We start from the raw sequence: 23,238 nt of genomic DNA, 5'->3' as shown, positions 1-23,238 counted from the left end.
GGAAACATGCTTCATTTGCAAGCACAGAGATCTCCTTAAGTACTGTCCTAGCTGATCAAACACATAACCGTGGCAACAGGTTGAGAGCAAACCCTTACTCCAAGTCATTGTGACTTTCTCCAGCTGCCACACATTTGGCCATCACCCATGTTCTCTTGCATGACAGGCCTCTATGCCATAAAATGTCTTACCCTTGGCCTCGTGTTTGAAGAAAGCCATGTAAAAGGACCCAGTTCCTGTTGCACAAAAGAAGGAATGGTAAAATCTGCAGTGTAAACTGAGAGAAAGCTGAATATCGCCTTGTGAGGGCTTCAGTTCTTTAGAGTTTTAGATTTGCTAAAAATTCTGTCATGTCACATATCATCTATTTCATCCTCTTTCCCAAACTTTTTGCACCTTTTCTGAGGCTTGGGATTGATTTCTGCAATCCTCCAGGAGAAGCAATCATCACGTTTCTGTTTCTTTTATTAGCATTTGTCTTAAAACCACTAGCACATGTCTAGTTCTCTCTCTTTTTTTTTTTCCAGATTCCCAGATGTCTATTTTTGGCTCCAGCAATCTGTGTTTCAGAGTGTTTGTCATGTGTCAAGTTAAGATTATAACTTCGACCATCTAGAACAGAAGAATTTGGATCCAGCATTTGCTAGGGAGGACAGGATACTTTTTTATCAGGAGCAGAAAAGCTATCTGGCATGACCCCTGCCCCATCAATTCCCATCTTCCCTAACACTAGGGCAGTAGAAAGTGCTGGAGTGGCAAAGAAAGGAGAGCCACTGGCATCGTGCTCATATTTGATGTTTCACCCAAGTCTGGCTTGGACATTCTGGAAGAAGTTTTGAGTGTAGACAGATCTGGCAAATTGATCTATTATACCTCAGCAGCCCTCTGCTGTCAGTGTGAAATGCAGAGTGTAAGGCAGACCACAACAAGAGCTGCTGACAAAGCGGAGTAGGAGATTCGTGAGTAGTCTTCAGTGAACATGGACTATTCAAAGCATGTAGACATTCCCTATGTTTTTGGTGGGTTTATATCATTTAATGTAAACCTCGGCACTAAAAAAACACACTAGTGTTCTAGTGTATAACAAATCTCTGGCAAATATCTTTTAACAAATACATGGCATTTTATAAGACTTTAGATCCACTCCGCCCCAAAATACCCTCATGGACGATATCAGAATATATAGAACAGCAGTGCAGATACAAAGTCACATGGATACTTTTACTCATATTGCCTTCAGTTTAATTTGCATATGTTGTAGTAGTATTCAGTACATGGTGAAGCACCCTTCATTCCAAACTAACAACATAAATTTCCACTGAAGGTCTGTGGTTTCCTATGGCACATGCTGGAGTGTGCACCATGCTGAAATACAGGCAAGCCTGCCTTCACTTGAGCTAACCTTAATTAACCAGATTAAATCTAGCCAAATTAATATTATGCTACTCAACCATGAATCACATTACTTAACTGTAGTGGCTCTTTAGCAATACTTAGCAAAGCAAACACTGTATGTCTGTAAGCATGTGTGTCTGTAGGAATGTGTATATCAATGCATACACATGTGTGTCTGCCTGTGTGTATACATCACAGCAAGAATTCAAGGCTTTTTGCCCCAAGGGAAAGCACTGGAGTGTCTGTGTTGAATCAGTTTCAGTGCTGGTCACCAGGCTTCAGCTGTGTTTTTAAAAGCATGGTTGGTTTTTTATTCACCTCAGCCTGGATTTTAGTTTTTATCTTTGGACTTGCTCCACGGAGGAATGAGACGGGCAAAGGAAAAGGAAAAAGGTCAATTCCAAAATTGTAGCTTTGCCTACAGTATTCTTATAGCATTTGTGGACATTGATCAAATCTTAAGGTTCCATTAAAAAAATGCCATCAATTTATTTCTTTTTCAGAAAAGAGGAATAAATCTTTAGAGAACATGATCACTTAATTAATCATAGGGGTAAAAAAAGTGAGACTAATGCCTAGGAGTTTGGTCATTAAGAGAGAACAGAATGGATGACTAGATAGCTTCAAACAGAGCTGGGCAATTTTTGCCTCAATAGAGACTGATAGCAATGGAGAGTCTGTGGGGCCAAACCTGGCTCATGCCAGCCCATGTTTTCCCTGAATTAGCTGTCATCCTGTTGACTCCCACCCATCACTTCTGGCACAACCAGTGTACACTCACCAATACATAGTGCCTACACAGCATATAGCCCTAACTGGAATAATAAAAGCAGCTTAAGGCTGAGCCTGGAATCATAGACTCATAGACTGTTAAAGGGTTGGAATAGACCTTAATGAACATCTAGTCTCACCTCCTGCCACCCTGGACAGGAATACCTCCCACTAGAACATATTTTTCTGGGCCTTACTTTGCTTTGAACAATGCCAGTGTTGGGGCATACCCACCTTCCCTGGGCAACCTGTTCAGTGTCTCACCACCCTCACAGTAAAGAATTTCTTCCTAATATATAACCTAAATTTCCCTTCTTTCAACTTGTACCCATTACTCCTTGTCCTATCACTACAGTTCCTGATGCAGAGTCCCTCTCTGGCTTCCCAGTAGGCCCCTTCAGATACTGCAAGGTTGCCATGAGGTCTCCACACAACCTTCCCTTCTCCAGGCTGAACAGCCCCAAATTTCTCAGACTCTCTTCATAGGGAAGGTGCTCCAGTCCTCCTGTCAACTTCATGGCCTTCTCTGGACTTGTTCCAACTATTCCATGTCCTTCTTATGCTGGGGACACCAGAACTGTACACAGAACTCCAGGTGGGATCTCAGGAGAGCAGAGTGGGAGAATCACCTCCCTAACCCTGCTGGCCACACTGCTTGTGATGCAGCCTGGGACACTGCTGGCTTTCTGGGCTGTGAGCACACATTGACAGTTCATGTTGAGGTTTTCTTCAACCTTCACCCCCAAGTACATCTCCACAGTGTGGCTCTCAATCACTTCTCCACCCAACATGTAGGTGTGTCTGGGATTGCCACAACTCAAGTGCAGGACCTTACACTTCACTTTGTTGAACTTCATGAGGTTCACACAGATCCACCTCTCAAGCATGTCAGAGTACCTCTGCATGGCATCCCTTCCCTCCAAAGTGTCAACCGCCTCACAGAGCATGGGGTTGTCAGCAAATCTGCTGAGGCTGCACTCAATCCCACTGTCCATGTCACTGGTGCCACCTTCACTTCTTCCAGTGCCACCTGTTAGTCATCCCCATGGTTTTCCCTATCATGATCTGTTTCAGCAACAAGGACTAGAGCTCTTTCTGGAAAAGGATGGAATCTGCAGCAGGGTTTTCATGAGACAACTGTCACCCTATTTACAGGCTGTGTATTAGTTAATATAATTAAGGCATTGGTGCTGTAAATTAAATGGTATGGGAGACATTTTGCTGGCATAAGATCTGCACAGTATTTTCCATATGCTTGATTATGAAGCATGAAAAATGAACAAAAATATGCAAATTAGAAGTCAAGATGCTCAGATCTTCTGAAAGGCTTTACCAGTACTCTATTATTTGTGTTCTGAGGAACTTTCAGGAGATTTCCATAATGGATAGTGATGAACTTCTCTTCCTTCTTTTCCTTCCCCTTTTTTAAGTGATAGCTGCCAAATTTCATAAATCCTATAATGTTCTGCACTGTAATTAGTTTGGAAGCCTGTAACTGTTTAAGTTTAAGCTATCAGATAAAGGATGCCAAACCACTTGAGCAGAAAAGTTGTATTAATGGCTTTGTATTATCGCTTGCTGATTTATTTAATCTCTTTCGATCAAATTGTGATTCTCAAACAAAAACAAGAAAAACTCAAGCGGTTGTTTTTCCCCATGAGGAGGAAATGGGCAGAATGGACACACACACACAAACACACTGAGACAAAAGGGCTTTTGTGGCAGAAAGGGTGCATCGACAGTCTTGAAGGTCAGTCATGATTCAGAGGAAAATATGCTGTGGGAAGAATTATATTCAGTAATGACAGCTAAATATTATACAACATTTGGTTACAACTAAAAGACTTGCCCTTGTGTTTCTGCACTGTGGTATCCCGGGACACCTTTCCCAGTGTTAGCTGAAAACTAGTGCCCTTGTTCTAGTAATCAGAAATACATTAATCTGCACTATTTACAGCTCTGTACTGTTAACATCTCCCTTCATACAGAGATTGTTCCTATGCTTTCATAGCTGGAGTAGCAAGAGTTTAGGACCAGATGTGAGAAAAGACAAGAAGTGTATTGAAAAAAGAATATGTGTCCTTGTTGGCATTTTTTTATAAAGGTTATAGCAAAGGTCCTTTTCCAAAACAGTGAAGATAAAGTACTGCAGGGTTCGTATGTTATTAATGGCCTATGTGTTGGTGTGCACCATTTATATGATGCTGCCATTCAGATATTGTGTTATCCTCTCGTATAAGATACTTTTACAGTAAGCATTAACAGAGGACAGCTCAACACCATGATATAGGAAGCAGTCTATCTAGCTGCTACTCATCTTCAAGGAGCCAACACTGCATGCTCTACATAAATTCAGCTCAAATGCATATGTTAAAAAACAATTTTGCTAGTTTTAGAGTAAACACACTCAATTTTTACAACAGATACTATAGTTAGGTTTTATACTTTGTACCACAGCTCCCTGAATTAAGTTTTTTTTGTTCCAGTGCCACATCAGCCCATCTCTGAACTTTAAAAAATATGAGAGCAATTTCATTAATATTAGATTACTTTCTACTCCTGAATTCATCACCTTCTGAATTTCCTTGATGGATCAAGGCCTCTGGGACAAGAAAGTTATACTAAAGGTTTGACATAACTAACAAAAAGATGGTACTATTTTTATTGCAGACAGCAAGAATTATACTCTCTTCGTATTCACTTTTTAGGGGTGGCTAATGGCACTCATTGAAGGAAACATGTCCCTGGATTTGCTACCAAAGCTAAAGGAACATTTCCTTGTAATGGCAGCTCATGAGCTTTACAACACTTTACATCATGGAAACTGAATTTTTGTAAAAACTGAAGGACAAGTAGTACTATTTCAGATTTCTGATGTTTTAGACTTTCTTTCAGTCATTGATTTTCCATTGAAAAATGTTTTCACAAATATTTTTCTCTCTCCTCTGTCCATCTGGTATTTATAATCAGTACACTACTGTTTTGATAAAACGTGATTTTCTCTTCTACATTCCTCTAATACATCTCTTAATCTATGGAAAGCATTTAGATATCAATCTCTTCAGTACTATTCATTATTGTACCTCTGGATAGGTAGAAGTATTAAAATATTTCATTTTAGTGACCCAGCTTAAGACTTAAACAATGTTAAAGTCCTACCAATAAGCTGGTTTGAAGACTGATACACAGACCTTGTATAAGGCCTTCTGCCTCAGTAGACTCTCATCCGTTATAAAAAAGGTACATAATTCTGGATTTTGCACATGCAATTAGATAGTGCTTGGAAAACTATATCATATTGCTAACAGGAAGCAAAGCATTAAGTACATGTTACACAACATTTAATTTATTGCATGATATAGATGCAATAGAGAAAAAATTTAATTAGCTGGTATAAAAAGTGAAAAAGGGCAGGTGCAATGTAACAGCACATCAGGAGACTTCAGTAGGCTCTATAAATATTTTTGATATCTAATCATAAAGACATAGTTATCTGCTGAAGGCCAAGGATCAGGACATTGCATCTTTCTGTACTTATACTATGATATAAAGACCTGAATGTGCATTTTAGTTACATGGTTTCATGAAATGATGACACACTGGCTTCTTTCCTTCCACTGAGTAGGATCTAGCATCAAACCCTATTGTGAGACTCCTAGTCTGGTCTGTAAGAGCCAACAGGGAGAGAGAGGGATGGACTAGAACAGGGAGACATGCTCCAAATAAAATCACAAACATTGAGCTATTGGAGCCATACATTGCTTGGGCAAAAGGTTGTGAAGATGGGTAAGTCCAGCCAGCATGCTGGATTGCAAAGCATCAGAAGTAAGGATAAAGATCTGATGCTGGGCCAGGTCAGCAGCACCCAAAACTACACATGTACAAAGGCACAGAAGTTTCTGCACACACAATGCACTGTGGTAGTCAGGGCAGGGCTGCCATTAACACCCAGCCAAAAGAAAAGACATACAATTCATGGAGAATGCTTTCATTGTGGTTTGCATTTCAAGATGACTTGCTTTGCTATGGTACCAGCCAGCAGACCACATATGATTGCTTAGCCTGGATAGCCACAAAAGGAGTATCCTGTATAAAATGCATACAAAGCCTAGACTATCTCCAAACACCAGTTCTGATGAATTTCTGTTGATTTAATTATGATTTAATGACATGCACTGACATTTACCTGATATTCTGAGGTTCCCCATTCAAGGCATTTTTTTTCATTGGAAAGACTAAATTAATTTGATAATATGCAAACAAAGTACTCAATTTATGGGAAACTGTTATTTCACTTGGACAATTAATGCTTTTACATATGATCCTGCACTTAGCATTGATTTTTTTAGTACATTTTGTACTGAGACATTTGAAGAAAACAAATTAAAGCAGAGGATTTATGAGAAAGCCTCACAAAATCCCAAAGATGATATTGTCCTTATCGAATTCAGGTGGTATTCAAAAAAAGAGAGGTGGGAAAGGCAAAAAAGAGAGAGCACAAGCTAAATTCTAGAAAAAAATAATTACTAAAATCTTACAAGCCTCAGGGGAGACATATGCCTGTAATCAAATTCTGGGAAACAAGCCCCTGCAAACTCTCGCATTTCAACTTCCAACTCACTGCCATGTTCATTTTGTGGTGAAATGTGACTCTTAAAAAACAAACAAACAAACAAAAATCAGTTACAAAATTTCCACTTTTCCATGCAGATGAAAAATCTCCCAAGTTCAAAACAGAGCAGCGAGCTGCCTTCCAAACTCTTTAGAAATGAGGTAATGGCTTTGCGATTTCATTCCTTTGGTTGGAGCAAAGAATAGAAGCTGGGAAAAGAGAGTCTCAAAAAGTGCACTCTTTATCCCCTCCCCGTTGGTTGCCTTCTGCAGCTTTCAGCCCCAGGAATGCAAGGATGATGTAGTGCAGCCGGTATGTACGGAAGCACTTGCAAACCCATTGTACTTAATGAGACTTGGAAACCAGTCAGGACCAGGGCACTTCTTCTTGTGATGCTTTTCATCAAGACCACAAAGAGGAACAGAAGAGAGGCGTGAAATGTTCCATAGTTTTTGTAAATATTTAGGGCAGGATTTTTTAAAACTAGCCAGCTGATATCCAGACATCCTCAGCTCGCAGGAAGCTCCTGCTGAAGATCCCATTCCTTTCAGGTATTGTCTGTGTTCTGTTTCAGATCTCAGCCTTGAGGACACTGCTACTGCAAGACTGGACTAGCAGTCAAGCAGTCGAGGAGGAGATGCAGAACGAAACACTTTTCCACACAAAAGGAGAGTTAGTGGAAGAGTGAGCTATTTTGAAGGGTTAGGATGTTATTTTCTGTTTTACACTCAGCTCTCTGTGCTTGTCAATTCTACAAACATTTTAATATTCCTGACTTCACAGTTCTTCACAGTGTAAACTCTAACACTACCAACAAAATATGTAGCCTTATATTGCACCAAAAGCCTCTTGTTTGCAGAAAAATCGATCAGGGGTGTTGGGTCCAGACTTTGCAAAAGTGTGAAGTGGCCTGAGTCAAGTCCAAGGTGAAACAGATTCAGCCAAGCTTTATGACAAGTACATAAGCTGCCCAAATAGTTGTCACCCAGCATTGTTCAAAAGCATATCTCCAAGGTCCACCAAAGAGATAATTCAGGCTTCAGGTGTGCTGTGCTTCACTCAGTAAAGGGCACATTCATACCACTGTATATGTGGATGTGTTTGTAAATATATGCATCTATAATTTATGAAGCCATATATTTAAGATTCTAGTCATTTATCAAGATGCTTTTGAGACTTGATTCCTTATTTTGCAGACCAAATGTTAACATTTGATTGAATTTATTAACTCAGTTAAATAAGAAGTGTTCCACATTAGGAAGCAAATGTCAGAATTAATCCCCCAAAAATGTGGTGATGCTTTAACTAATATCCTGTGACCTCTTGGTACTCTCCGACACTGTCCTGATGATCTCAGTATAAATAATCACATCAGAGGCTTCCCAGGGATCTCTCTCCAGAGGATATCAGATGTCTCTGCAGAGGGTATGTGTATGTCCCTATTTTGACCAGGAGAACTGCAGAATGCACCTGCTGCTGTCTCCTAGTCCCTCCTCCCTCCATCCTTCACGGCTATTCCTTAGCAGAACAAGGTGCCAAACCTAGCTGCAGAGCTCTTCAGGGAAATACTCCCTTTGCTGACTTTGACCCCAAACAGAAGCAGGATGTGGACATTAGAAGAATGTTTGACCAGGTAGATGGCCACAAAAAGAACAAGTACTTGGGGATAGAAATCCAACCACACACCTACAACCAGAAAAAACTCCCTTGTTATTAGTGATCCTGAAAAAAATACATTTTTCCTAACTTGTAGTAATCAAGATAAATGTCTATTCCTTTTCAAGATTTGCTAGGTGCAGATCAGTTTTGCACAAGCCAAAACAATAGCACCAAACTGAGCCCATATGTGGACAGACTGCCTCAGAATCCATTCAAGGCACTACAACCCATCACTGACATCTCACCACCACACTGACTGCTCTGCTCCTCACCTAGTAACTTGAAGTCCATTGGAAGTGGGACCTCCATCACCAAGCTGATCAAATCATCTCCCATCCCAAGCTCTCCTTGTAGTTAGGCTGTTCTAATTCCAAAAGAACAGGAAATAAACTCATTAGAGGCAGCGCATGTAACACATTTTCTCATAACCACTCCAATTTGCAATCTGGAAAGACACCAAAGGTGACTTTTGCTGTGCAAGAAGAAAGAATCAGCAACCTATTCTCATACTAGCAAAAAATTCTTGAACACTTGCACTGGGGAGTGATAAAGGTCTGGACACTGTGCCAGTATAACAACAAACTGTTTCTCCCCAATAAATCATTGGATAACTCATGAAAATGTTCATAAATAGAAGAGTAGAGAATATGAGGGATCTTTATTCTGTGCCTAGAAAAGAAGATGAAACGTGCAGACTCTGGACTTTAACATAACCTCACTGAGCTAACAAAAGGCAATTATAAAGGTGACAGAGAACAGGACACAACTATAACAGAGCTCCACAAGCATCCAATGCAATCTAATCCCAAACATCTTTATTCCCATTTTGCATTATAAGTCCCAGACATTCTTCTGGCCAGGAGCTGAAATACCTTTGGTGGAAAGAGGTATCCCTACTATCCTTTGGAAAGACCATGTCTCAGCTTCCTGAGCCATTCAGGCATCATGCTGGACAGGAGATATCTGCCAGGTGCATGTAACTCTACAAGTACCACACACTCCTCAGCCCAAACACGCAAACTATCCAGGAAAGAATGATAAAATAGAGATGTTGTAGGAAAGGCTTCTTTGTATAATCTTAAGAACTCACAAAGGCCTGGCTTTATTCTCATTTCTCTCCTTGTTCTGTTCTTCCACAGACATCTGCTAATAGCTACTATTGGAGTAAAAATATTTTATTAAAACTGCTTTTTCATTTTTAAATTCTTATGGAATTTACTACCCCAAAAAAGTATTCAACTCATAATTTGAGATTATCATTAATACAAGGTTCACAATTTCTCACAAAAAGACTGCATGCTCTGTTGATGCTTCCACCACTCAAGATGAAAGTAAAAATTTCATATTCCACTGCACATTCTAACAGCAATGATTCTTACACTATATATACATACTCTTGTATATAGTGTATATATTTATATTATATATACTATATACATAAATCAGTATTCTTACAATAATTTCTGTATTTTATCTCACATAATGCCCCTGTCTGGTACAGCTTTTTATAAGTCCTGAAAAACTACTATCTCCTCATGCACTGCTCTTACTCAGACAGAAGGAACCAAGTATATAAACTATTGCCCTTGAATATGAAAAAAAATTAAAAATTGATAGTTGATTCTCTTCCGGGGACTCCTGCTTGATTTTCACCACTGTCAGTGCGGGTGACTTGGAGATGTTTAAGAGATGACTTGGGAACCACTGTTCTGTTGCAGCATGAGTCCCAAAATTAGCTAGTGCGTTAACTGACTGTCATGAGAAACACAAGAGCAGCTCCCACCAGCTTTCAGTGTTATGTCCCTGTTTAGTTTAGGCCTAGCATACAAGACAGCACTTAACCTGATTAGACTATGTTTGCATGATAGGTACTTATGATGCTTAAAGCATCTTCCTATTGTCATGGCTATTGTTGAAGAATGCTCTCAACATTGCAGGAATGAAATAGATCCTTCTGACACAATCCACTAAGTCTTTCATCTTGCTTTCTTATTAAGCTTGCTTTTTTTTTCTAGTCACCAATAGTAACTAAAAGTCTTATTGAGTTTTAAACTTTCCCCTGTTTTCTTTAAGATCTACTTACTGGCTTTCAGTCCCAGTAAAAAAAACCCTCTCATTTAACAAATGCATCATATTCTATAATCAAATCACTACCAGCCCTTTTTACTTTTATAATTTGGCTTAATTCAGAAAATGTCATGCTTCACATAAATCACTTTTTTTACTCAAAAGTATCCCATATTGAATAAACTAGTGTCATTTCAGTCAACAAAAATAAAGCACAAAGATCCTAGCCCTCCTTTGGTACTTTACATTATTTATCCACCTCTAAAGTGATGTGATTCTGATGCAAATTAATACATTTTTAACTTACGTTTTCTCTTCTAATAGAAAATTACTTCAGAAGGCTAGAAATGTTGCTGTTTCTGTAAGTGAACTTTCAATTATTGTAATCCCACAAGAACTGTACATGTATATATATGCCCATGTTCATTCACAGCTCTAGCAAAATTGAACCCATTAGGCAATGCTCCACTTTGTTCTTGTTGGCACTGCCATTCAGGTACTTTGATAAAACAAGCATATCGAGCCCTTTTAGGATGACAATTCAGAAATGTTCACTCTCAGCTTCTAGTTTGGATCCAGGCTGGAAATATGACACATTGCAAAATCACACTGAGCCAGATTTATGGCATAATGTAATAGATGATTCACCAATACTTTTGCTTGTGCCAGACTGAGACACAGACCCTAAATCAGCAATCAGTGACAAGTTTGGAACTGCATTGTCTATCTTAAAAAAATAAAAAATGGAAACAAAACAAGAAGTCTCCACAGGACATTACTGTGGCTGTGGAGACACAGAAGTGCCATGATACCAATACTAACATGGAAACATTAATTTCCATATTTATGTAAAAGATATACTGTAGCTTTGGGAATGCTAACACAAAATTTCCTTGAGCTCCCACATGCAGTCTGAAATACAGACAAAAGGGATCAAGTCCTACCTTATTTTATTTTTTGGGATCAAAGGAAAAGGTATTTTTCACATGAAAAATGTAGCTCCTAAACTGTAAAATGGAAAAACATTCAGGGTACTCAGTGCATCACATTTTAAGCAACTGTGTGTTTGAGTTTGCCAATAATATGTTCTGAATATGTTCTGAGATACTGGAAGTGTGTCTCTGTGTGTGCGCGTGTGTGTGTGTGTGCTGTCATAACCTATCTGCCCAAGCATGGACTGTCTTGAAAGATTAAGTGCACCTATTTTGAACTGGAGGCTGAATGCCATAATTTTTAGCTAACCCGTTTCCTTCTTAGTGAAAACAGAAATAAAAATATATTGTGCACACTTCATTGCTAGAACCTTTGACCTCAGCTGCCTGTCTAGCTGAGACTGTGATGAATGCTTTGTGTCTCTTCATTTTTAATTGCTCATAAATTGTTATCCCATGAAACACAAAACTAGCCTTGTCCTCATTTTAGTAGGGGTTGGAGGTCAGCCTAACAGTAATACAATTAAGGAGTGTCTTTGTGTGGGGGTGTGGGAGTGAAGAGGGCAGGAGGGTTACAGAAGGTTGTGGTAGTGAAAGATGTATTCCCTTCCAAGGAAATACAAAGCAAACTCCACACGTTCAAACAAAAGTCTTTAATGTTTGACAGTGTTGAGAAAAGCTTCTGGGAGGGCATTTAGAAGGGCAATAAAGTACATCATTTTGTATATCTGTATAATCATTCTTAAACATACGTGTACACATGGCTGCATATGAGAGCACCGATCTTCTCTTTGCAATGGCAGACTTAACCCTGAGGGTCAGATTTTACCCGTGCATGCATGTTCTGATTTGCTGATTTCAGAAAAAATAATAGCCTACCTTTGACTTCTCCATAAAATAATCTAAACCACATCTGTGGAGATAACTGCAGAGTTACTTTCCTCTGGGTAATCTTCTTGTGGTTGTCACACCCTTCCTGTTCTTGAAAAGCTGGACTACTCTTAATTCAAATAATATACAGTATGCCAAAACACAAAAATATCTTTCACTTTCAAAATGCCTGGTAACAAATAACAATAAACTTAGCTCAGAGAGATAAGGGATCTTACTTTTGATTTTGGTTGAATTAATATGAAAATAAAGCAAGCTTGCTGAATTTGCTTTTACCTCACACCACACAAAATTCTGTTTAACAAAAGACATTGGGCTTTTGGTAATTGAGCATGTCTTCAGGTTCCTACAGACAAAACCATTCTGGTAATACTGGGTTCTTGTTGATGTTACTTTAGGCATTTTGTTCCAAAACCCATAACAATCCTTGTTTTCTTACTTAGGTCTAAGAAAATGTGGTATCTATTGCAGCCAAGTTCTCAGCAATCTGTCACAGAGGTTGGAAACAGTCTTCTCCAGTCCTTTACACAGGCTAATGTCATGATCCAGTTACTAATGGTCTTAGAAATGCCTCTGCCTGAATTAAGGTGCAAACGACACCACATGCCAGTGACAATAGTATAGGTTGTATTTGATAATAAATATGAGGGAGGGAGAGACAGAGAGAAGGAAGGAAGAAAGGAATTCGGAAGGAAGGAAGGAAGGAGGGAGGGATGGAGGGAAGGAAGGAATTCGGAAGGAAGGAAGGAATTCGGAAGGAAGGAAGGAATTCGGAAGGAAGGAATTCGGAAGGAAGGAATTCGGAAGGAAGGAAGGAAGGAAGGAAGGAAGGAAGGAAGGAAGGAAGGAAGGAAGGAAGGAATTCGGAAGGAAGGAAGGAAGGAAGGAAGGAATTCAGAAGGAAGGAAGGAAGGAATTCGGAAGGAATTCGGAAGGAATTCGGAAGGAAGGAAGGAAGGAAGGAAGGAAGGAAGGAAGGAAGGAAGGAAGGAAGGAAGGAATTCGGAAGGAAGGAAGGAAGGAAGGAATTCGGAAGGAATTCGGAAGGAATTCGGAAGGAAGGAAGGAAGGAAGGAGGAAAGGTGGGGGGGGACAGAAAAAGGGTGACAGAGACAGAATAAGGAAAATACCACCACTCCGTGGATCTCAACAATGTTCCGCTGATCCTCTCCAGTTTGTCTTCTTGGTGGCAATGGTCCCCCCAAAGGGCATAGAATCCCATCCCTATGCTCAGGCTAGGTAGGAAAACCCAGGCTCCTCCCTAGTTGGGGGGGAGTTTGCCATTGTCTCTTGCAACGGACTCCAGGTTTTTTGCATCACACGCAGTCCTGTGGTGCGAGGCTTCAGGAATTATTCTGGAGGGGCACTCTGGGGGATCTTTGATGGATATAAAGTTTGACACCCCCTCAGCTGCCTCTCACATGAATGTCCCGTGGATGTGGCCTGTGGGGTTGGGAGTTCCACAGCTGGGCCAGTTTGTGTAAGGGAGATGTGATGGGTGTTCACTGCCTCTGACCAGAGGTTACACCTGAAACCTCCTCCCCCCCACCTCATTACAGGGGGGAGTCTGTGTAAACCTGGCTTCTGTGGGCTGTGGTCTCCCCCACCCCAAACTCAGCCAGGGAAGAATCTCTGCTGTGTTTGGCTTTCTTGTGGATGTATTCTTCTTTTTCAGCCTTTTATGTTTTTTTCCTAGGCCTGAGATGATTAAAGAATGGTTTTCCCCTTTATCTAATCTTAGTGGTTTAACTTACAGTCCAAAGTCCCAGTCAGGTATCTTCAAGGAGGCTTCTTCAGTTGTACCTTCTTTATACAGTTTTTGTTATAATGAGCAAAACTTTATATCAATGTTTGAGGCATGAAATATTTCAGTCTCTGACAGCTAATTCCAACAGTTGTTCATAAAACACTAATAACTATAAAGCTAATATAGCATTTAGCACCCAGTGGTGAATTCTTCCTGGAGGACAGAAAACTCTACCACTTAGTCATAGCACAATGGCTGCTATCAGCTCATATAGATTCCAGTGGTCCAGATAGCAGAAAGTTTTAGTCTCAGTAAGTGAAACTGCTGAGTTTGGCAGCCTAATGATCAGTACCTCCTCATCTGCATGCTCACCAGTGACCAGTCACCACACTTTCACAAAATATCCTGCAGTTTCATCAGATACCGCACAGAAAGAGATGACACAAGTTACTGTGGGAGGCTCATAGGGCCCCAAGATAAAAATGTGAACTGGATTTTCAGGATATTCTGTTTTCCCTCAGAACTAAGTTTGGGTTTTTGTTTTTTGGGGTTTTTTTCCAAAACTGAAAAGTATTTATTTTTTCAGTTACTAACATTTTATCATTTTACTTCATAGAGTATTAATTGCTTTCCCATGAGCACTAATGCAGTGCTATTAGGAAAAAGAACAGAAGCTATTGCAGAATATTGTTCTCCCTCTAATGAGGGATTCCTTCTTGCTTTAGCTGTGCTAGTAGTTGAAATTACAAATTGTCCCACTAAGAATAAATTATATTTCAGGTCTTCTGTAAACTGAATTCTTACCTTATCTTTAGCAGATAAAGAACATATAAGCATTTCCAGGATTTGGGGTGGAAAAATATGCATTTCTCTGATATATGGGGTCTATCACATTATGCCGTAATGTTTATCATGACTTCTGCAAGATTTATCCTTTTACTTAAAAAAATCCATTCCTTAAGCCTGGTGATTCTATGAGATTCCTAGCTTCCTTGCTCAAAATGTAAAGGCATAGTACCATCCCTTGCCACCCAATGTATGTTGTCCTTTAAGAACCAAAGTTCCACTTAAATCACAGATAACAATCTGGACTGCCCACATCCCAGTGTTCTCAAAATCTTCAGTGCTAAAACCCAGTATATTCTTCCACAGTCTGTGGAAATCTCCTGAGCTACCTATTGTCCTGGTTTCAGCCAGGACACCCATGGTTAGAGGCAAGTGTACTCAGAAACATTCTGTTCCTGCAGGATAGGAACTTACTTCGAAGGAAGAAATTTAGCTTTCGACATTGAGTCACCTACATTGTCCCTACTTGAACTGGAAAGTTTAGTTGTGGTTTAGGATAAAAGATCTTAGATCTCTCTTATGTTATAGTTTAGCAGTTAATACATTCATGGAAGAGAAAACTAGGTACTAGGTCCCCCCAACTCAAGGTATATGAAACTACGGTCCACAAAAATGCCTCAAACACCAGGCCACAACTATGCTAGGTGTAGATCTCTCTCCCTTCAAGCCAGACTGAGAAAATTCTGCTTTAGGATTCTTTTCTGAGGAAGAGTAGTCCTGGCAGTGTGAGTGTTTTATCCATGATGATTTAATGTTAAACCTATACCTATTTCAAGGGCCAAGGTCTGGAACTCTAGCTACACATCACTGGAGGCGGAAGTCAGGATCCTACATTCCCTTCAGCTTCACTAGGGCCTCACATCAGCTGCTGGTCCTTTCCTGCTTCCTGCTCAAAATCCCCACACCAGCCCCCTCATGTCCGCAGCAAGCCACATCTGCGCACTGCTGTCACTGCCTCCATTTCTCATAGGAGAATTTTGCCCCATGAAATCCTTCCTGCATGAGAGGCTGGACAGCTTGCATTTCAAAACAGAGGAAAGCACTGTGTTGGTTTCCTTCACATTCAGTGGAATTGCCAAGACTGATCTCTCAGTATCTTCAGAAATGCCCATCCTTCCCCATTCTTTATGTACATATGTATTTCATAAGTTCTCTCAGGACTTCCTAAAATTTAAGTATATCTTTGTCCCAGATGTTTTGGTCAGACATAAGCTGAAGCTCAAATTACAAACTCTGGTAGGCCTTAACATTTACACGACCCTTCTATAGACTTAATTGGAAAATGCCTAGTACCAGCCAGATAAACAAATCAGGGTGTATGTTGCTGATGTTTTCTCAATTAAAATTTATCACAGCACAAATGATAAATCTTGGTGTTCTTATTGAATCACAACATTGCCTTACAGCATTCACATAGGAAACAGCACACCAGTTACTCTTCTCTTAATACAGTCTAATATTTCAATCTACTAATGGAGAAGGTTTCTTTCAACATTGTGTGCAAAATCTCTCTCAAGATTCAGTAGGGCCGGGTCAGGTGGGTGTTGCTACCGACATCAGCTGCTCAGCAGGAATTTCCATCAGCAGGCAATCTGAGTAGTAAGAATTCAATGGGTTCTCCCCCCTAATTTTTCAAAGAAAATGGTGATTTTTAATAACTTTGCTACTAAAGATACTTTTTTCCATAACTTGTCACATATTCAGTTGTTTAACTAAAGTAAATGTTCAGAATGGAGACTGAATCCTTGCTAAGTTTGTATTGGATAATGAAAGGCTATATGATGTTTTGAGGTCGACTGTGAAAAGTGACCTGACATTAAAATCAGATTGAAAGCAAGCTATGTCCTAGAAATGATGTGGCCTGTGACTGGTTTTACCAAGGCTGCTGATAAAAGAGTCCACCACCTTTTTCCCCTTGTGAGTCCCTTACAAGGGAAGGTAAGGGACACAGCAGCAAAGCCAGTCTGTTACCTCAGTAGAGGTAGGGGATGGAGATCCATGTGTTGGCAAGGATAAAAGGGTTATTAATGCACTGGAAACCACACGAGCAGCGGAGAATGGTCATGCAAGGATTAGAGCTTCTCCCTCTGAAAAGGAAGCAGGATTGTTAACCTAACTGAAGTGCATCTACACAAATGCACACAGCATGGGCAACAAACACAAGGAACTGGAAACCGAAGCCATGCTGCAGCAGGAAAACGGGGACACAGTTACCATCACAGAGACTTGGTGGGACAAGTCACAAATCTGAAGTGCTGCAATGGATGGCTACAAATTCCTCAGAAGCGATAGGCAAGGAGGCAGGGGCAGTGAGGTAGCCCTGTTTGTTAGGGACTGTCTTGACTGACTGGAGTTTAATGATGGTGGCAGTAAGGTTGAGTGTTTATGGGGAAGCATCAGAGGGAACTTGTCAGTGCTAGGGTAACCATTGCATGTCAGGGTAACCATTGCATGATCTCTGGGGTCTTTTCCAATCTTACTGATTCTGTGAAAGGCTAGCATGATAGGGTGACTGCTGATGGCAAAACTCTGCCAAATATCACTGAGAGAAGGAAGGTTAAAGTCTGTGTCTCCCTCAAGTAAAACAAATTGAACTAAAAAGACCAATTCTAGATGAGTTCTTGAAATATATGTTCCAGGTATGTAACTCCCAGATATGTTAATAAAGCAGCTGCTTGGCCAAACAATATTCCTGATGTGTCTATTCCTTTGGCACTGGGAAGACAAACTTTTTTTTTTTCAAAATACCACTTTTTAAAGGTAACAGTCATCACCTTATGATGATAAGCCTACTTCTGTACATCATAATTAATTTTCTTTTTAAATATATTTGAGCCTCTCGTTTGCAGAAACTCATGCCTAGAAATAGTGCATCATGTGCTTTTAAAATGATTTAGCATTTATTATGTACTACAAAGGTCCTTAGTTTATGAGCTATTTTTCTTTAGGGCCATGGATTTTAAACAGGATGTTTCTCAAAGCAAAGGAGAAAATTAATTTGAGACTTCAGGAAGTCAGTGTCAGGGCAAACCTAATGACTCTGAAAATGTCTTCTCCAGCATGTGGCAACATCTGGAGAGAACAATCCTGGATAAAAGCTGTGCCCTTTGAGGTAGCAAATTAACTCTTTCAGAACAGGAACTCAGAGAGAAGCGTTGTTGTTTAGAAAGCGGGTTATGCTTGGTTAGGATGCCCATTTTACAGTCCTAGTGTCAGAGGGCAAGACTAGTCAGGATTCCAGGGCACCTGACTCTGCTTTGTGACAGAAGCATGTTGCTGCCTTGTATTTTCTCGCCTGTCTCACGACGAGAACCAGGAGAGCAGTGAAAGCTGTTAAATGTAGTTCATAATGCAGCCATATCTTTGGCCTTAGCTCCAGCAAGCCCAGATGGGAAATAAGGGTCGTTTAGAAACAGAGCACTTCCCACAAACTAGAGAGAGATGTAAAACGTACTCACCTACTCATAATTTTCTTCCTCTGAAGTGGATACTGGGTCCTCTGTGACCCATTAGAGCTGGATTATTCTTCCACTCTAAACAAAGAAGCTATCTGATTTTTTTTGCAAGCTTCTCAAACTAGTGCCAACTGCCCAAAATGGGAAGACAAACTGCAAATCCTAATGAATAAACATTTCGCAAGATTAGCCATCTCCAAGCAGGAGATGTTCGCTTTTATCTATTTAATTTATCAAACAAAAAATGGAAATGAAGATGGTAAAGCAAGATACCAAAATGATGGAATCGAAGGATTTCTCTCTTAGCTCTCAGCAGGAGTGCTTTCTGAGGGACAAAAGGATGATTAGAGACATGATGCAAATGAGACAGTGTTCTGGGTGGGGTCTCTCCACATCCACTGTAGAAAAGGAAAATTCCGAGCAGGAAAATACATTTTAGCTTGTTCCCTTGTGGATGTCTGGTGCTCAGTGATGCATCACAGGTGGGACATATCAAACAGTAAAACAAATCTTCACAAGCATAAGAGACACTTAAGATATCAGGAAAATTGAACCCAGAGGAAAGAAAATCTTTATTTGAGAGTGGCTGTGTGTTTTGTTATGTTGGGTTGCTTTTTTTTCCTTTACTGCCTTTCCATAGCATAGAAAGAAAGCTTTCTTTAAAAATGAACAAACAAGTTCTCTAAATACTGCAGAATTTTGTACCTACAGGTCATGGTTGGTTTAAACAGTACATAAGGGAAAGCATAAAAGAGCAGGTATGCATACAAGAAAAGAAGCACTGACCTGCTGTAGCCTTTTCCTTGGCAGCTGCCCAGATAAATGCTGGTCTTAAGTAAACAACCTCATGGACTAGAAAACTTCTGAATTTATACATCAGGAAATAAATATTAGATGTGGCTGTTTGCCACTCCTTCTTAAAGTTGCCCACATAATCCTAAAATTATATCTGATGTACTTCAGTGATTAATTTGTGCATAAACAGACTCTCTTGTGAGCAGAATTTTTAAGTTCCAACCACTTAAATTCCATCTTAAGTGCTAATGTGTATAAATAACTGATCTTATGGAAATACTCAAGAGCATAGGAAAGGAAAGTGTTTGGTTCAAATGACAACTTAAGCATGCTAATATGAACTGAAAATCAGTCAGAGAAGAGGCACACTATTATTAGGGGTGGTGAGTGTCCTCACATGTACTAGCTCTCCTAAAATGCAGTAAATAAAGCAATAATTCAGTGTAAGTGATAAGAAGAAATCTGAATAATAGAAAGTTTTATAAAAAGGTTGCCCTTTTTAAGGAACCATTAACAGAATTTTCAGAACTCTATGTAACACCATGATACACATGCTTGAATCCTACATATTCAAGATGCAAAAGGTAGAAACCTCTTTTGTTTTCAAATTTAAAATGAGAAAGTTGGATAAAATCTAGAAATAAACACATCTATTGATTTGGGACTTTTAAATATTCAGAGTGACTATAAAACATCATCTGAAAGATTACTAGTTACTTCTACCACATGCTAAGGAAACCAGCTGGCAATTCTCAGTAGAATTCACTTCATCTGATCACAACTACAGGGTACATGATGGGTCTCAGAGCTGAGTCCAGAGTCCACAGGCAGGGTAAAAACTTCCAGAGAGCAAGTCATTCCACACCTAAAACTTCCTCTAGTATCAGAGGTACTTGGCCATTTTCATGAGCTGCACAGGGTTCTGAGACACTAATCTGCACCACCTCCTAGCCTCCAGATTACTATAGTTTGGCAAAGTGGGCTTCACCAGTAATGGGTAATTTCACTTTTACTGAAATCACACAATCGTATTAATCTGATTTATATTTTGAGCTCATAAGAGTAGAAATTATTCCAAGGCCTGAGAAAGAACTCAGCACTCAGTATTTATTTACTACCATTGACCATCCGAAAAACAATTTTCCTTTCCTTCATACTGGATTTTCATTGAAAACTTTCACTTCCAGCTCATCTTACAAACAGCAATCAAATGCAGAGGAAAAATATTGGAGTAGATAACCCTACCCTCTTCAGTATTAGAAAGATGAAGAAATGTTAGTGTTTGATGTTGTTTACGATGTTACCTCCAATGACTGGAGCCTTTTTATTTAAATTCCTCTGACAACTCTCTAGGTAGTCATGTGGGTCCAAACACGGTGGTGTGTTTCCACCATTTCAACATCTGTGTATTTGACGTAAGAGCAAATGGTCAAGGAATTCCCAAGGAGAACAACAGAAAAACAAATGCACAAGTTGTAGAACACCTCCTTGGGAGTGGAAATGGTTACAGTGTTTTGTAGAGCAGCCAGGTACTTGGGCTCTCTAAAAATAGCTGGCGAAATTGCAGAGTGCCAACAGCTGAAAAGTCTGGTCAGCACATACACATATCTTCTACGATGAAGTATGATGAACATCAGTCAGTGATCTTGCTGTCTTCTGACACCGAAAGGGCTTTGATCAAAACTAGAAATAGGCCCACAATAGTGCAAAGCACCCGAGGCACTTCTAGCAAAGCCAGCAAATTGACATGGAGCTCTTTCGTTATATGATGCCACAGTTTTGAGATGGAAATATCTGTCTAGGTAGAAGCCCTCTGCACTGAAAGAATGGTAAAAATCTCTTTTTCCTATCAAGGAGATTAAAGATGCATGAAGTGTGCAAGTTAATTTACTTGTTCTCAGTGAAAGAGGTGAGGAGAGGGAGAGGGAGAGACCAGCAAGGTCTGTGGGAAGGCTCAGTTCTTAGCACCTGACAGGAATTTCAAGGATATTTGGAGACCTAGAAATGCTTCAAAGAAAAGCTGTGCCTCAGTGAGAGAAGTGGAACATATAAATCCTTTTCTTCTACAAAAAAAATATATTTATTTCTATAAAACAAGAATAATTTTTTATTTCATCACCACATTCTAGTGCATTTATTATTTTCTCCTACCCTTCCAAAATATCCTTCTGCATAAAGACATTGGAATGTGCACAGCACATTCAAGAAAGCATAAAGGAACCTTATTATGATGAATTTATGAGCAGATACATCCTCCTAGCAGAGGGAAAGCAAGTGTTTCAGTGAGATGTTACATCTTTTTGTTTTTATTTATTTGTTTGAATAATGAATTACTCTTAGCCACTTACAAAAAAAAAACGGTTTTGGGTACTGTGTTGTTTCTACACCATCAAGACAGCCTGCATGGAATTTACTGAAAATGAGATCTGTCTCTGAAAGATAGCCCCTTGTTTGGTTAGACTGTCCTGCTCCACAGTTGTAAAGTTTGTGTTGTTGCTACATCTGCAACATTGCTGCTGCCTCAGCCTGAGAGCTGCTCCTTGATGAGACAAGGAATTCCATTTTTAAAAAAATAAAATAAAAAAGTATATTTATAGGAGCCAGGCTGACAAGGGGAGGGGGAGGGTATGGAGTGAAGTGGAGAACAGGGCATGAGCACTCATGCTTGAAACCCCTTGCTTGTGCAATAATGAGCTTGAAAGCCTTGCTGAAGTGGTTTTACAGCTGTGCAACAAAATGGTGCACTCTCCTCCCTTAATACTGACATTTTAATGTAGGATCACAGCTATTCAGATTGTCCATTGGAGCTGGCAGGCTGATGGTGTGAGCAACTACGCACTCTCATCAATGTCGCTTGGATGAAAGCTGCTGTCAGGCTCAATAAAATGGCAGGCTAGGCCAATCTGGCACACATGAAAGGAAACTGGAAGAAAGGCTTAATTGCACCTCCAGCAGATTCCAGTTATTCTGTTGGTCTATTAACAACATGCAGCCTGGCACGCCAGTCCAGTCCAGTCCACCATGCTGCACTGGTAGGAAAAACTCCTTGAAGGTATGGCACAAAGGCACTCTGGGTTAGACCACCATAACCCAAGCCAAAGGGGTCACAAGTCTTCTCAGCTGGGTTAGCAGCAGCTGCTGCATCCAGCAAAACACTGCGAACAGAGAAAGGATCCTTAAAATAAAAGGCTGAGTTGATTCATGCTTGAGGGACCAGCACAGGATCCACCAGAACTGGGGAGATGCCAGGATGGGCTGGGCACTCTTCTGAGACATCTCAGGGAAGATCCAGGAGGAAGAGTACACATTAGAGAGAGACATTAGGCCAAAAGAGAGGGAGAAGAGGCATGACTGATGAAACCGAATACTGTGGCATTCACTCTGAGCAGAGTGCTGGGTGACATCAAGGATGGAGAAACTAAGTATTTGTGTCTTTCATCTGATGGTAGGGGATTGAGGAAGAGCAAGAGACTGGGGTTTATTAATTTTCTAATTGTTGTTTGGTGGTCACGACCTAATGTTGGAATGTTTGCAAAAAAATGTTTTCTGCTCGTGGGTGGAAGGAGACAAAGAAGAGGAATGTACTGGATACAAATATCTTTCCTAAGGATAGGGAGCAACAAGCCCTTGAAGCCATATTTTTTCTCTTAAATGGGACTGAGATAATGGGAAGTAATGAGACACCTCTGGATATCTCCTTTTGCTAGCATAGCAATGTGAAACTAAGGAAAGAAATTCTCTAATTTAAAAAAAAAAAAAGAGGCTTCGTACTTGCAAGATGAGGCAGAATTACTCATTTCTTTAGAGATCAGCACCAGGTGGCCACAGGGTAAAAGATTTAGTCCATCCATTCAGTCTGTCTTGGAAGGTGTATGAGGATTACATGATTTCTTAGTATTTTTATTTCTTGGGTTTTTTTTTTTTAAATTTTACTTGCAGGCATGTTCAAGGACCACATATAACAGATCCAAGACTGCAATTTTATTACTTTTTGAAGCATGATAAAATGGAATTACTCTGAACAAATATTAACATTTTCTATAGAATTATTCTTTTGTAGAGCAGTTT

The sequence above is a fragment of the Corvus cornix genome, chromosome 3, assembly GCF_000738735.6.
Source record: "Corvus cornix cornix isolate S_Up_H32 chromosome 3, ASM73873v5, whole genome shotgun sequence".
Classification (NCBI taxonomy): domain Eukaryota; kingdom Metazoa; phylum Chordata; class Aves; order Passeriformes; family Corvidae; genus Corvus; species Corvus cornix.
This window is presented reverse-complemented; position numbering follows the sequence as displayed.